The sequence below is a fragment of the Macrobrachium rosenbergii genome, chromosome 12, assembly GCF_040412425.1.
Source record: "Macrobrachium rosenbergii isolate ZJJX-2024 chromosome 12, ASM4041242v1, whole genome shotgun sequence".
NCBI classification, from domain to species: Eukaryota; Metazoa; Arthropoda; class Malacostraca; order Decapoda; family Palaemonidae; genus Macrobrachium; species Macrobrachium rosenbergii.
Window position 1 is genome coordinate 109,061,795 of NC_089752.1, and position 15,749 is coordinate 109,077,543.

At 36.8% G+C, this 15,749-nt stretch overlaps 1 long non-coding RNA gene across 1 annotated transcript in view; it reads right to left on the reverse strand.

Annotated features, from left to right (window-relative positions):
- The window catches only part of LOC136844281 (uncharacterized), an 82,175-nt gene extending 67,076 nt beyond the window's left edge, over positions 1–15,099 (reverse strand). The window contains exons 1-2 of the long non-coding RNA XR_010854805.1: positions 14,994–15,099; positions 11,255–11,360 (exon numbers count right to left, since the gene is read on the reverse strand). This is a non-coding gene — a long non-coding RNA (uncharacterized lncRNA). The remainder of the gene's footprint in view (positions 1–11,254; positions 11,361–14,993) is intronic.
- Positions 15,100–15,749: the final 650 nt, after the last annotated feature.

Consider the following 15,749-nt stretch of genomic DNA (forward strand, 5'->3'; position numbering starts at 1 on the left):
CCTTAGAATGACAAGTATAACAGTTGAAAATATTGATATATCTAGATTCAAATATATTTGCATATCCTCCCCAGTTGAGTATCAATTCTCCATTATATGTAACTATAAGCAAAAATTCAAGCGTTTGCTAAACCTTTCAATAATTATTGACTAATATATTTACAATCAGATCTCAATCAGTCCGAAATAAAACAATACTACGAAACCTCAAACATTCGATGATCACAAAGACTTCGCATTCAATTATGACGTCCAATGGCTGGTTCTGAACCTTTTTTTTTTTTTTTTTAGGGAAGGGGGAGAAATTAATGAGTGGGAAGACTGAATGGACGGCCTCCCATGTACAAAGCAGGGTAAGAGGCTTTGCTCATGCTGGCTGTCGGAACGAGTTCGGGAAGTACTAATTAATTACGTCGATTGTAATTTCTCGTCCGAAAAATCTTTGAGAGGACCGAAGGCAAAATAGTTGGAAACGGTCGTTTGTGACGTTCCGAACTCTCTTGCCCAGCGAGTATCATCGTCGAGCAAACAATATCTAAACGGAATGGTATGTAGAATTTCGGCCAAAGGCCAAGCGCTGGGACCTGTGGACCTGTGAGGTCATTCAGCGCTGAAAGGAAGATTGGGAGCAGAAATGTTTGAAAGGTGTGACAGGGGAATACCTCGCAGTTGCACTATGAAATGATTGTTAGGAGAAGGTGGAAAGTAAGATGGAAGAAAGAGAATATGAACGTAGGTATAGTAAAAGGAATTAAACGGGTTGCAGCTAAGGGCCAATGGGACGCTGCAAAGACCCTTAAGTAATGCCCACAGTGCGCTGCATGAGGTGCACTGACGGCACTACGGGGACAATATCTAAAGGACCAAATCTAATTCTAATTTCGTCCTTAGGGTGCGCCCACACTGCAGAAAAACTTGTCATAAACAATTGTCGGTAACTTGTCGCACACAATCACAAACAGGCTGAATACAAGTCGACAACTTATTGGTGATCTGAACCAGTGCTTCATACCTTTACCCAGCACATTCCAAAGATTCGTTCTCCACTTACTGTCGTTGACTTGCTTTCAACTTATTTGTGATATGTATGCGACAAGTTTCTAACGTACCCTTACCATATCTGACCTTACGTGGCTTACTATTTCTATATAGTAAAACAAATAATCTAAAGTAGATTTCTCGTGGCACCATTTTATCGTTAATTCAAAAAGTTTAGCATAACTCAGAGTAGAATATATTGAAGCAGAAGGAAGTAAAACATTTGAATAACGTGATATTAAAACATCTGAATAACGTGATCCGTTAAACATTTGAATAACTTGATATTAAAACATCTGAATAACGTGATCCGTAAATCATTTGAATAACGTGATATTAAAACATCTGAATAACGTGATCCGTAAAACATCCGAATAACTTTATCGTGAAATATCTGAATAACGCGATCCGTAAAGCATTTGAATAACGTGATCCGTTAAACATTTGAATAACGTGATCCGTAAAACATTTGAATAATGTGATCTGTAAAACATTTGAATAACGTGATCCGTAAAACATTTGAATAACGCGGTCTGTAAAACATTTGAATAACGTGATCCGTAAAACATTTGAATAACGTGATCCGTAAAGCATTTGAATAATGTAATCTGTAAAACATTTGTATAACGTGATCCGTAAAGCATTTGAATAACGTGATCCGTAAAACATCTGAATAACGTGATTCATAAAACAACTGAATAACGTGATCCGTAAAACATCTGAATAACGTGATCCGGAGTTATTCAGAAATCAAGCGGGGTTTATTTGGTCGTTGCTTCCAGGAAGAAAGCTATAAGCAAGCACCTGTTGAGTATTGAAAGTAATGTCTGTCGTGCAAGAATTGTTTTAATATTTGTTGTGATTGACATGCCATGCAAGTAAAGCCTTTGAAAATACTTGAATAAAAAACGTAATTACCTCATATAAAACTAATAAGCATAATAACACATAATAAATAACCTTTGGAGCGGATGTTATCTATTACAAACAAGTAAAAAGTACGTCGAAGTTTCTTCGGCGCAATCGAGTTTTCTGTACATTGTATAATGCTGTATGAAATTCTGAGCTACGGACCGTGAAATTCTCAGCCGCGGCCTATAAAACTTTCAGCCAAAGTCCGGTGGTGGCCTGTGTTGTTGGAACATATAGCGATGCCAGGCCCACGAGGCTAGAGGGCTGCAATTTGGGATATTTAATGACTGGAGGGTGGATGATCAACATACCAATTTGCAGCCCTCTAGCCTCAATAATTTTTAAGATCTGAGGGCGGGCAGAAAAAGTGCGGACGGACAGACAAATAGCCATCTCAATAGTTTTCTTTTACAGAAAACTAAAACTACTATGTTTGAACTAATTTCATCTGGGGGCCAAAGAAAATCTTGAATACACGACAAACATAGCGACATCATTGAAGCGCAGCCTTCTAAATGGAGGTCTCAAAAATTTATGAAGTTTTCTCCAAATTCTTAGGTTGCTTTATTCGTTCCGGCTGCTGGACTTTCATTTTCATCTTCCATTTCCTTACTTAGGATATTCTTGGAATATTCTTCAGGTGGAGTACTTCTCCTTTGTCGAAAGGAGCAATCAAAATGGAGTAGGTAATATTTCTGACTCCTTTCATGCTAAGCATCTTAGTATTCATTCTCCGTGAGAGAGAAGTTGATTTTAAAATTTACAGAAAATTTTGCAGTACCTTTCCTGGGCAATCAGCAACTGAAGAAAGCAGCCTAGAATGTGCAAAGGCGTAAGAAAACGAGGAAAAGAGCCCGTGGTCAAATATAATTTCGAACTACACTTTAAGGGGAAACTATGAAAGTTGATAGGGTGATTTTATAATACATTTTTGAAGGTATGTTTTTCCTACCTTTGTTTATCCGAGTGGAGTTTGGATAAGATCAAACATCTTCAGCAATGAAACTTCATGATCGTATTACCTTCAATGAGGTGCCTATTATTACCCTGAGCTGCAATGTCATCCCTTTCACTAAATTCTACAGCTTTGTGACTGTATGCAGATAGCATGCAAGCATGATTAGAATTTTAACCAGACAAGCGCACAGACTGGGTAAAAACCGACAGAAAAGTGAGGCACAAAGTCAGTCTATCTGTGAATTACATCATAATGCTCCGTTTCATTTAATGTAAATGAAGGCGATGACAGGCTGTTACAGGCTAAATGTAATGAATTCGGTACATAACAGATTTAATTTACTCCACTGCATATATATATATATATATATATATATATATATATATATATATATATATATATATATATATATATAAAATATATATATATATATATATATAACATAGATAGATAGATATATAGAATATAGATATAATCGTATAAGATATTCACCCTAAATATATATATTAGCTCAGAGGGAATATAGGACAGTCACTGTCATATTTAAATATATATATATGCTAATTCTATATATATATTATCAAGCAGAAAATGTCAACACTTTCTATATATGTATATATATATAAAATATATATATAACAAGTCTCGGACCAGGACGTCGATCTCGTTTACATATATACTGCGATATTTGGCTACTATTTTTGCATATTAGATCCTGTTCACATACTCAAATGCTATACATTAACAGTGAACTAAAATATAATACTTTCTTCTGAGTTTCTTCTTCTTAAAATAAAGAGACCATCTTCATTTTAACTCAATAATAACACGTAAGAAGTATTTAATACTCCAAATTCTTTGAATTCCGCTGTTATAGTGGTTAGTGTCGTGTCATGCCAATCAGATGCCGCATATTACTGCGATCTCCCCAGGTCGGTGATTAAATCACTGGCTCAAATGTATCATAAACAACGAAAATCAGTTACTGCTGCAGTTTCTGGGGTCTGCTGTGGGAGGTTGAAACCAAAATTCTTTGGAAACTTGAATTTCAAGACAGTGGCCCTCCCCAGGTCGGTGTCTTGTTCCATGTGAATAGGTTTTATCTACTGAAATAATAATAATAATAATAATAATAATAATAATAATAATAATAATAATAATAATAATAATAATAATAATAATAATAATAATAATAATATGTAGAGCTCTCAATGCAGAGAACAAGAGTAATTTTGTATGAGGTCCACAATAACATATCAATGGTAGTGGAATGTGAGACTTTATAAAAATGTATAAAAAGCTTTCGAACCCTATCCTGAGTTCATCCTCAGCCCAAATGAAGATGAACCCAGGATAGGTTTCGAAAGCATTTTATACATTTTTATAAAGTCTCACATTCTACCATTGATATATTATTGTGGACCTTATACAAAATAATAATAATAATAATAATAATAATAATAATAATAATAATAATGATAATTCAACGTCAGCGGTACTAAGCCACGCAAAATATCATTATCACTGACGCATCAGAACCAGTATCGTCTGAGCATCACCACTTATTAGCAGTCCCAGCGTTCTCTCCGGGCAATCAGTTCCGGCAAAAGCCTCTTACTCTATATTGCATATCGAAGCCCATTCAATCTTCCCGCTGATTAGTTTCTGCCCTGAAAAGATTATGCACCTGTCGTTGTTGCAAGGCGGATTTAAAGATTATGCTTGTCGTGATTATCATGTCGGTAACGCACTGATTACGCCCTGATTCATTTCAGATGGAAATTCGCATTAATCAGTTTGACCGTCGTCAGGGATATTAAAGGATGGGAAAGTATTAACGAACGATGTATTATTCATTTGCTTGGAAATGTCTTTCAATTGAAGAAAGAACAGATACACATACATATATACATACACACACACACACACACACACACACATATATATATATATATATATATATATATATATATATATATATATATATATATATATATATATATATATATATATATATATATATATATATATATATATATATATATATATATATATATATATATATATATATAAATATATATATATATATATATATATATATATATATATATATATATATATATATATATATATATATATATATATATATATATATATATATATATATATATATATATATATATATATATATATATAAACTATTTCTACGATTACTACAATATTCTTACTGTAACTTACAAAATATTCCGTACACCTACGGAAAATGCTTATTAGTAGAACTCTACCTCCATCTTGTGGGCACTTTCTCCCTTACTGGAGAGATATGAAGACCCTTCCCTACTAATATCTACGCCCCTATATCCAGTTTCTATGTCTTTCCAGAACTATTCATTCCTTATAGGTTTTTATCCTTCGTTATTCTGACATGATAGAACCGGTGTGTAGATTTTGGGTTTTATAAGGAATAAAAATATTTAAGCTTCTAAGTTTGTATGATTTGGTATTTAGAAAACACTTCCTTAAAAAAAAAACTTACAAAACGCATTACGATTGGAATGGAATATAGAATTTAGGCCAAAAGGCCAAGCGATGGGACCTATGAGGTCATTCAGCGCTATAAAAACGAAATGCTTTCCTCATCTGGCACGCTTTTAACCCTTGAAAAAAATCCAAGAGCAAAAAAAAAAAAAAAAAAAACGTTTGGTACAAGTCGGGCGTAAGCCTCAACCTTCATTTCTTCAGTACCCGAGACTCGCCGGTACCCGAGAACGTCCCCAAACGCGACCTAAAGAACATTAAAAAAGGAATCCTCAGCTACGTCATTATCACGAGAGAATTGTATTTGCATATAGACAATCTCGGATCCATCATAATGTAGCGAAGGGCCACCTTTGCCACACTAATCTAATGGAAGAGGAAACGCGTTTCCCATGAACTCCCAGAGGTCACGCGGGTTATTGGAAGGGAAATGGTCGAGGAATATTCGACCGATATGATGCAGAAGGGAGATATACAAACAGAGGGTGATGAAGAGAGTAAGAACTGAGAATCACTGAAGACTTCATTGAAGATTTAAGTTAGTTACGCGTGATTTTCTTGACAGTGTGAATCCTCGCGTTTTATTATATTTGTATCCTTTCCTCATTTCCCAAAAGATTTTTTTTTATATTCTATTGCTTTTATGTTTTATGGCTTATCACAAGAGTGTTATGACAAATCTATATAAGAAAAATATTTATCTGTCTTACAGCTAGAGGTTTTCTATTAAAACATATTTTTTTAAATAGAAAACCTGTAGTTATAAGACAGGAAAATATTTTTCTTATCTAGATTGTCATAACATTCTTGTGATAATATTATCACAAGAATGTTATGACAATCTAGATAAGAAAAATATTTTGGGAAAAATATTTTTCTGTCTTATAACTAGGGGTTTTCTGTAGAAAAATATTTTTTTTAATAGAAAGCCTGTAGTTATAAGACAGAAAAATATTTTTCTTATCTAGATTGTCATAACATTCTTGTGATGTCACAAGAATGTTATGGCGATCTAGATAAGAAAAATATTTTTCTGTCTTATAACTACAGGTTTTCTGTTGAAAATATTCATAAGAATGTTATGACAATCTAGATAAGAAAAATATTTTAAGAAAATTATATTTCTGTCTTATAACTACTGTAGAGGTTTTCTACTGAAAAATATTTTTTCAATAGAAAGCCCGTAGATATAAGACAGAAAAATATTTTTCTTATCTAGATTGTCATAACATTCAGAAAATCGTTTTCTATCACTTGCAATCTTCAAACATTATATGTTTATCCTTTCCCTATAAACTAAGCAAAAACCCTTTCAGCAACCAGAGCACTTTTAGCAACCAGAGCACTTAAGGAAATAAAAATTACGTTAACTAAGCAAAAATCCTTTTAGCAAACAGAGCACTTTTAGCAACCAGAGCACTTAAGGAAATAAAAATTACGTTATTTGCATAACACAAGACTCTAACAGGCATCAGCGTCTGAATGGAATGTAAATAAATTGCCTTATATTGACAAAGAAGGATCTTCAAAATAAGCAAAATATATACGCGTCTGAGTGTCAAGTATCGTTGAACAAGAACACGGGAAGCTGTTAGCGTAACTGTAGGAGCAAATGAATTATTCAAAGTAAGAAAGACAGTAAATTGTTTTATTTAAGAAAAGACATTTGGTTAAGAAAAGATATAACATAATACTAAATCTGTGAAAGAAGATCAGTGAATGAAAGATAAAAGGGGATTTATAAATAGATTAGGAGCGTTGATTTAAAATTTGAATATTTCCACTTGTTAACCCTTCTTATTAATAACCCCATGGGGTTCAGCTGTCACTATCTTCCTCTCTCTTTTTACTAAATCAACAGACATGCTGAACATACATACAAGCACATATTTCTATTAGAGAATCCCCTTTCATGCACACTTAATTTCAACTTGTTTTGCTTCCTCTTTGTAAGATTTTCCGACATAAATAAGCAACGTTAAGAATCTATTTCCCAAGCACTTTTTGTCGTTTCGTTTTCAGCGCGGTCGCAATGTTTACGCAAATATCCAAAAAACAGAGAGCAAGCGTTGCGTAAACCACACCAGTGATAAACTAACAAAACATATTATTCACTGATGGTCTTTCGTGAATATATGGAGAGCTTTACAAATCGGAACGGAAGTTATTTTGCATTTGTTCACTCCATTTGGAAAACAAATACGCAGTGTCTGTGACCCTTTTATAAACTCAAATATCAAAACTGTGACAGCATACTTCGCCGATAAACCAAACTGAGCCACTTGCCTGTCATCACAGTTAAATTAGAAGTTTCCCCAGTTTATTTCACTTCTCGCAGCACAATCCAAGCAGGAGGGAACAAAGAAACGGCAAGAAAACAAAGAGGGAGGGAGGGAGAGAGAGAGAGAGAGAGAGAGACAGGGAAAACGTTACGTATCGACTACCGCACCAGCACCAGTAGCAGCAGCAGCTTCGGGTCTATATTATGAATGGTTTGTTCTTTACAACGAACTGTTTCGCGCAACAACAACACATTTCCCTCCGTCACTCTAACAAATGAGTCTCCTTTTGGCTACACAATGTTTCTCGCGCCTTGTTCGGGAGGAGATAATAGTGAACACGCCAAATGTAAAAAGCCCTCGCCCGAAGATTCATACAAGGGAATACGTCCAAATGGGAAACCAAATTCAGGGAACAATTGAAAGGCTCTTTTCAAAATCCGTTTCCTCTACCTCCTCCACCCAACCCGCCCCGCCCCCTCCCACGCCCCTTCCCCTCCTTCCTCAGAAAAACAATGCTGTACTTCCCGCGTTGCTAAGAAAATCAGGCGATTAATGTGGGATGATATCGCGGAATTAAAATGCTGTGTTGCTTTGCGTCAAGGTGTTAGGATAGCGTCGTTTCTTGTCTGGTATTCGCTGTTAATGGATTAAATGCCAGTTTTTATATATTGCGATGTTTAAGTGATATATTATTTGTCGTCTGGATCAGTTATTAGCACGAAGGGATTCTGCGGTTGACATTACGCAAAAGAAAAAAAAATTAAATCACGAAATTTGCTTTAGCCAAGAAACGCGATTTGCTGTTAGAAATTTTGTGGCAGTAGGATATCTGTGATTCTAAATCATTCACTACCAATGAGGATATCTTCCTGCGGATTTTTTTTGAGTTAAAGTGAATGAGCCCAGGAGGGGTTAAAGTACCGAGTGGAATTTCGTTCATCACATACCTATGTTCCTTTGATTTCTGAAACTACTGTTTGGTATTTTTTTTAAACGGTCTTTAAAGGCACAGGAATGCAGCAAAAGAATGAAAGTCTTCTTGTAAGGAGGATTAAGAAAACTTGATACTTAAACAGCATGTGGGCAGTGATAAACTAAAAGCAGAACACCGGCCAGTTCTTGGTCGCAAGCACTGAGGGTGCTAATGCTAGTTCCCTCATGAAGGATGGGTTCTAGACAGAACAGTAATCCAGCAGCTGCAGAACTAAAGATCTGAAGCACGAGTATTCATTCCATCATCTCTATAGACACGGTAAGCCTCAGGAGCAAGTGACTGCAATATCTGATTCTGTTTGGCAACGTTTAATGACGTAAAAAAAAAAGAACTTAGGGTCAGCGGTGCCACCGATTTCTGTCAGGTATTCTGAATAATCAGGCTTCACCTTTGCAATGCAGAGGAAATCACGATACAGGAGCAATATTGCGGGATCAGCCTATTACAAAGTTAGATTCGCGGAGGTTTGTCCCATAGCAAAAGTGACTGCACCCCTTACCAGTCTACTCCTAATCTTCGTTCAGGCTAGCAAAGCCCCATGCTCAAGTGACTGTCGATTCCAAGTCTTTGTTCAGGCTAGCAGGAGGTTTGCCCCATGCTCAAGTGACTTCACCCCTTACCAGTCGATTCCAAGTCTTTGTTCAGGCTAGCAGGAGGTTTGCCCCATGCTCAAGTGACTTCACCCCTTACCAGTCGATTCCAAGTCTTTGTTCAGGCTTTTGCCCCATGCTCAAGTGACTTCACCCCTTACCAGTCGATTCCAAGTCTTTGTTCAGGCTAGCAGGAGGTTTGCCCCATGCTCAAGTGACTTCACCCCTTACCAGTCGATTCCAAGTCTTTGTTCAGGCTAGCAGGAGGTTTGCCCCATGCTCAAGTGACTTCACCCAGAAGTCTTTGTTCAGGCTAGCAGGAGGTTTGCCCCATGCTCAAGTGACTTCACCCTTGTCGATTCCAAGTCTTTGTTCAGGCTAGCAGGAGGTTTGCCCCATGCTCAAGTGACTTCACCCCTACCAGTCGATTCCAAGTCTTTGTTCAGGCTAGCAGGAGGTTTGCCCCATGCTCAAGTCTTCACCCCTTATCAGTCGATTCCAAGTCTTTGTTCAGGCTAGCAGGGGTTCTGTCGCACGCCCCACTTGCTACACCTCTTCCCAGTCGATTCCAAATCTTTGTTCAGTCTAGCAGGAAGTCTGTCCCATGCCCCACTGGCTACACCCCTTACCATCGATTACTAATCTTTGTTCAAGCTAGCAGGAAGTCTGTCCCATGCCCCACTGGCTACACCCCTTACCATCGATTACTAATCTTTGTTCAAGCTAGCAGGAAGTCTGTCCTATGCCCCACTGGCTACACCCCTTACCAGTCGATTCAAAATCTTTGTTCAGGTTAGTAGCAGGTCTGTCCCATGTCCAAGTGACTACACCCATTACTAGTCGACTCCAAATCTTTGTTCAGGCTAGCAGGAGGTCTGTCCCATGCCTCACTGGCTACACCCCTTATCAGTCCACTCAAATTTTTGTTCAGGCTAGCAGGATGCCTTTCCCAGGCCCACGTGACTACACCCCTTACCAGTCTATTCCAAATCTTTGTTCAGGCTAGCAGGACATCTGTCCCATGCCCAAGTGACTACACCCCTTACAAATCTATTTTAAATCTTTGTTCAGACTAGCAGATCTGTCCCATGGCCAAATGGCTACACCCCTTACTAGTCCATTCCAAATCTGCATTAAGGCTAGCAGAAATGTCATTTCACTTCTGGGGAATCGAAAACACGTGTTGACACAGCATACATGTTGTACTGGCTTGTAGATCAACAATTAAACCACTGGCAAAGGACTAAAAACTACAAAGGACCCTGCACACTAACTTACAGAACTTCAGACATGATGCTGGCTGCCTACGGAACTTTGAAGCTCACCAGGTGAACTAAATTTTGGGAATAACGACGGGACGTGACTGATAATTACAACAATTCGTCAAATTTAACTGTTCTAATTTGTTGCCTTTCCATCTCTATTTTAACCAAATGATAATGAGGTTCAATACCATAGGATACATTTAAGTACATAGGATAAATATGAGAATTATCGCTTAATCAAGCAAAATTTTAAAAATAATTTTATATTAAATGAGAAATTAACCGTTTTCTTAATGTTAAATGGTATCATATTATTTTTTTAAATATTCAGGCAAACAAGCCATGAACATACTTGATACAAGGAACGTGCTCGAAAAGAAATCGCCAATAATCCCCTTCCGTGCCTGATGCGACAAATTCTACGGCAAATAACTACCCTATTTCAACTCCAGTCCTCTAAAACTAATAAATACAACCTGAATTGCGAGTCCAAGACTAATTAAAGTTCAGTATTCTTCGTTATTCTTCTAATAATACCTGAGATATGTCAGATTTACGATCGTTACCAAAATCTTTATATGGATGATTTAGAAGAATAATAAATTAAAATGGAAAATGCCGAACCTAATGAAAGCATTCGAACAACTTCAAATGGAAATTACTACGTTAACACTTACCACTTGGCAGGATAGATACCGCTTTGTAACCGCAATGTCCAGAGCTCCAACAGTCCGCTGGATAGTTTTGCCACCTTCCAGGACGACAGGAAGGTTGGAATGGTTCCTAAGGGAGAAGAAAGACATAATATAAGCAAGAACGGACAGATGGAAACTTACTGTGATAAGGGGAATAAGTGAGCGCTCTAGTAACAGAGGCAAGTGATAACGATGCCAGATACTGCTAGAATGGGAAACTTGCCATAACCTGGCTGTGCTATTTTTAAGTTTTGAAGCCTCTTTTATTGTACATCATGTGTACTTTCTCGTGTCTCCCTTGTATCCAATATTATCATTCATCTGTCACTTTCGTCTTGCTATTCTCTTTGATGCAAGTAAGAATTAATCACATCAATAACCATTTTACGGGATGCATTTTGTGTAATATAGGCCTAGTCTATTTCATTCCATCCGTCCAATCACCAGCGTGTTTTGGGTAGATGTGGCATACGCATAGCCACCTCGTTATTGGATGAAATCAATGCTTCCGATATCATAGGCATACTGAGACAAAGATGCAAATTATATCTAATACATCTGAATGCTTATGTTTACGAAGAACCAACACACCTACTTGAATAGATCATAAACATGCCGAACTGTATCGACAATATAACAAATACAAGCACACGGAAGACAGGCTCGTATCACACAGTCTACGCCAATCAAAAGAGCGAATGATAAGCTCCCAATGTTTTATCTCACTGTTGGTAAATAAAAAGACACCATGCTATGTGACTGCGAACAAACGGTAGTTTAATAATTCCTTGCATGCAAATTAAACGAGTGAGGTAATATTCGAAATAGCATGAAATATTGTTGGCTATGAGGCCATCTGGGGTAGTTGAAAGGAACAGCCAGTGCAACATGGACTGGAAGGCGGGAAATTTCAGTTAATGCATCGCAATAGTATTTCAGTTTTCTCTTCAGAATACTTAGCATGTTTACATAATTTTTCTTGGGTATATAAATCGTTATAATAGCTCAGTGACTGGGAGATTTTAAAAGGAGTTTTTTTTACTAAATAACTTATCGAGTAAAAGTTTTAAATCTCATCGAGCTCCTGTCGTCCTTTGTATGTTGATGACATAGATACGGTATTAAAGGCTTTCCTGCTGATGTTCTTTTTATGAGTAAGACATTGGAAGGACAATTGGACAAAATGAATAAATAACAGTTACAATGAAAAAGTAATTTTGACTGACACGAAGTGAAAGTGTGCTTAAAAGAAGGCCAGTAAAATAAAATAATCTGGCAAATTAATATTATAGACCTATCGTTCACTGTTAATGCCTCGTGCTCTAGCAGTCAACATCATTAAAGGTTATTTTCCAGTTACCGACGTGGATATAACTTTGATATCATACTAAAGTTATTCTTAGATTCATGCATTAAACTGTACATATAATCAAGTTTGAATGATAAAGAAATCGTGATCTGAACAGTTGGTGGGCATAGGTCTAAGTTTAGCCTGGATTATCCCAGTGAGATCAAACATTTATTGAAAGCCCATTGTTCGCTTGTGTTTCAAATGAGTAGACTGTTTGATAGAAGCTCGCCTTTCTTGTGCTTGTGTAGGTATATTATCGATGCAAATGAGAATTATTACGATTTTTATATAGTAATGATTTATATAAAGTGTGTGGGTTCTTGTATACATACACATTCAAATATGTTACTCAAGAAAGACTTTGAATATTATTCACAGTAAGCCAATCACGAACTACGCATGCGCATTGCCACACATCGTCACCTGTCCGTGGGTGGACAGACGAGTTGAAACAGACTGATAATGACAGGCTACCGTTTATAACTATTTTCCAATATCCCAGAAGCACATACTACAAAATGTTACGAAATCTGAGAAAAAAAATATAAAATGAACTAATCTAGTTTACGTGTTATATACATAAATTAGAATGATGAAATCGTTGTATTGTATGGTATGGGATTTAAGCCAAATGCCAAGCGCTAGGACCTATGAGGTCATTCAGCGCTGAAATGAAACTGACAGTAAAAAGGTTTGAAAGGTTGGAAGGTGTAACTAGAGTAAAACCTCACAGTTGCACTATGAATAAATAGTTAGAAGAGGGTGGAAAGGAAGAAAGAGAATATGAACGGAGGCACAGTAAAAGGAATGAAAAGGGCTGTAGCTTGAGGGCCGAAGGGACGCTGCAAAGAACCTTAGGCAATGCCTACTGTGCTCCATATCAGGTGCACTGACGGCACTAACCCCCCCATCTAAGGAGGATGAAATCGTACTAGCTAACGATTATTTTGATTTTTCAATACTTTGGTTACTTAATCATTCTAATAATGAAAGTGCTTTGAAATGTGTTATTTTACGAGTTTACTTTATTAGTCAGATGAAATCGTACTAGCTAAATGACAAAAGGAAACTTGTAAAATAACACATTACAAAGTATTTTCATTATCAGAGTGATTAAGTAGCCAAAGCATTAACAAATCAAAATAACATCACGCAGGAGAAAGAACACAAAATATTTAACGGTAAATAATAAAGGCTTTCAAAGCATTACTGATATACAGAACACAATAAAAATAATAATGATGGTATTTTATATGTATTATAACTGTTCATGACACGTCTACATGACATTTCCAGAAACTTCCTTTCCCATGCAGTCTACATATGTAGTGTAAGTTACTGACTTTTGTGAAATTTTCACCCATGTTGCATAACCGCTTTCATTAACATGGGTGCTACTTTGGCTTGTTATCGACTCGTCACTTACTCCGAGGTGCTAGTACTAAACAATGCGGAAGATCCTTGGGTCCCCGTGTTTAGTACTAGCCCCTCGGGGATCTTAGTATTATATACCGCCATTTCTATAATGTGGTCGATAAATTTTATATTAATAAACGATATCTTCGGGCGGCCGTTACTTTACATTTACCATACGGCGTTTAGCGCTAGCGCCCCGGAGTAGGTGACGCGTAGATAACAAGCCAAAGTAGCACTGTGCAGTGTTCCAGTGAGTGTTTGACATTCTTATATGAACGAATTCGTTTTGGCGTTACCTGAACACTTCATAATCGGAGTACACATTCACATTTGTATTTTAAATCGGTAAAGTATCATGCTTACTAATAAGCTTACAGAGCCCTTACGTAAATATGCACTTGAATGTTCTTCACAATTAGTAAGCTTCACCGTCGCTTTAGGTAACTGGTGGTAGCATGAAAACATCGCTCTTAGGCCTAGGCATAATATCCTGATCGGCAGAGGGATTTCTTCAGTTACGTAGGCTATACCTTTAAAGAAATGGATGCGAATGTTCCACTAATTTTATCAGTGCGCTTGGATTTACTGCGCGCTTTGTAAAATTCTGTAACGACGAACCATTTCCAGATGTAAAACCGTTATTCGTGGAAAACACAAATAGGCCTATGCATCCGACTGGTTTAAATGAAATCCATTTGATTTTGTATGCTACATTCTTAGACATTTGGGATTAATATTTAAATTTTATGGCCCTTTGATACCATTTCAAGAATTAAAATGGAAATGGGTGGATATTAGCCTCTGGTGACAGCGCACCAACACCTAAGTTCAATCAGCTTGCTTACGATAGGCCTAGCAGCTCTGTCACCCTAACAATGCACCTTCATATTTATCCGGCGTTTATTTCATTAACAATGTAATTGACCTAAACGTAAAAGACCCACAAAGTTTTACCTGTTTTCCCAACCAGGAGAGTGAGTGCAATCGGAGTTTTTCCTGACGTTTGGTATAAAGAAGTCAAGCGCTGAGGTGACCGCACGTATCACACCGTAATGAGTCGGTTACTGTTTGTCGCTTAACTGAAATTACTGAATTACTGAAAATCTTCCTCCAATTTGTGACGTCATCTAAGAACACGAGAGTAGCAGAGCCATCTACAGGAGCTTTGTCAAAGCAGCGTTAATTCGAGCTTGTATATAAAGATCTTTCCTTATCTTTGACTTGTACCGTATTTGGGGTTACGAAAGAATTCTTTTGATCAGATGCAATGCTTTAGTTTTCGATCCCTTTGGATAATGCGATTAATAAATGCCACAGTACAGTACAGTACCACTATTTCTTTTTCTTAGCAGATGCCGTTTACAATTTGTGATTGTTGCAACATAACAACATAACTTTGAGAATTCCTGGACTGTTGCTTCTTGATGACATGGTATATGGAATTTTATGGATATAATAATTTTTTCTCAAAAGTATAAATGATTCCCGAGTACAAATGACACACTGGAAAAGACCAAACATTCATTCTTAAAGTCTCATAACATACGTAACATTCTATGCAACAAAGGGAAAACATTCTTACACTATATGGAAAACTACTAGCTCCTAATTTTACCTAACAAAGTTAAAGCTACCCATTATAGAAGCAAAGGAGGTAACATAAGTTAGGTGTATATGGCACATTTGCATTTGTTCATTTACTCATAATAA